We start from the raw sequence: 1,930 nt of genomic DNA on the forward strand, positions 1-1,930 counted from the left end.
CCAGATTATTCCTATCCTAAGAGTAATCTAGTTGTCAAACACATCAATCATCCACAGAGTATAGTAAAAAAAGTAAACATCCACAACAAGGCAATTTCATCCACAACATGCAATAAAATCATAAAAAATCTGGCACACAGCAGAAAAGTAAACACCGGTCTAACCTAGATCAAGACTTGGTTTTCCTAGCAAATCATCTAAAGTGTGTGTAAAAGGTCATGTGGCTGGGGTAGATCCTAAGCTGGGTAGTTAATTAAAGTTATCTAAATTTTTTGATTTGTTAAGGCTTAAAGGGAGATTTAGGTTAGAAATTAAATATTAATATATTAAGAATTTTATTTAAATATATTTTAAGGGTTAAATAATTACTACCTTTGTTTAACAATGAGGCCGTGAAGTTTATTTCACCTTCCTTGGGGCTAAGTTAATAGCCTCGTAGGCCTGGGTTACTTAGTAGTAATCGGGGTTGATTAAGTTAATTTAAGTTAATTAGAATTAAAGGAGTTGACCAATATTAAAAAGAGTTTACTATTGATTTTAAAAAATTGGTTGAGAATTTATTAATCAAGTTAGAAAATTATGAAATTCTAAAGAATTAATGGGTTTTAGGAAAATATCTAGATACGTTAATTAAGGGGTCAAAAGTTGATTTTTAATATTAGAGGGAAATTTAAAGGTTTTAAATTTTTAATAAATACTAGACCTAATTATTAGTTGTTAGACAGGTAGCACACTCAATTTGGAGTTTTCTATGAAAAGTTATGATTTTTAGAAATTTTGATCCGATTTTGACATAAGGTTGGCCAAAATGTTGACTTTTTTTACTTTAACCAGATTTTGGGGGTTTGACAATTTTAGAAATACTAAATTTTAATTTGAGTCATTATCCACTGATTTTGATTGATTTGGAGTTTTCTACAATTAATAATGAATTTTAGAAATTTTGGCATTTTAAGGATTTATTTAATTACATCAATTAGAGAGTACATTTTATAATTTGAACCCAAATAGGTCTTAAACAACTTGAGATCAACTCCAAATATCATAAATAATCTAAGGACATATCAATAAGTGTTTAAAGAATTTTTTGGATTTTTAATAATTATTGATTAAATATTGATTTTGACTTAAAATTAAATTAACGTGTATTTTAATGTCAAATTAAAGGGATTCAAATTTCTAAATATTAAGGAATTAATTAGGGTCAGTTAGAGGTAATTTATAAAATTTTTAGTAATTAACAAGAATTTTTGGTGAATTAATTAGTCTTTAGGTCATTTATAAAGAAGAAATTTTTTTGGCTCCTAATTGGTGGACCAAATGGGCACCAAATCCAATGAAATTTGGACCATGAGATCAACTGATCTCAGGGCCTAAACACACCAAATTTGAGCCCAAATGGAATTCTCTATGGTGGCTAACCAAGCCACCTAAGGTGATCCCTAAGTCACCATAGAAAAATCCTAGGGAGCTATCCTAGGGTTGGATTGGGGAAAAATCATTGGCCCTAAACTCCTTATGCTACACATCACATTCAAAACCAAATCCTATACCTTATTGGATAGATCATGGTCCTAATTTGGAATTGAGGGTCAAATCATGACCCTTAAACCAAAATTGGCATGATAATGCCCTTGGACACATCAACCAGGCCAGACAAAATTTAGACATGTCATGGACATGCCCAAATTCATTGTCCCAAGATTCCAGGCTCTGGTGAATTCAACTTAAGCAATAAATACAATAATTAATAAAACACTAATACTAAAATTAAACTTAATATAGATGTAATTAGAGCCTGGAATCATAGAGCTTTTGTAGATCTCCCTGAGATCTTTCTAATGAGCCTAAGAACACCTAATTTGGTCAAGTGTGCAGGGAGATATCAATTTTTGAAGCTCCCCTTGATTTTCTATGAAATTAAATCCCT

Source organism: Dendrobium catenatum, unplaced genomic scaffold (genome assembly GCF_001605985.2).
Source record: "Dendrobium catenatum unplaced genomic scaffold, ASM160598v2 original_scaffold_120942, whole genome shotgun sequence".
Lineage (NCBI taxonomy): Eukaryota > Viridiplantae > Streptophyta > Magnoliopsida > Asparagales > Orchidaceae > Dendrobium > Dendrobium catenatum.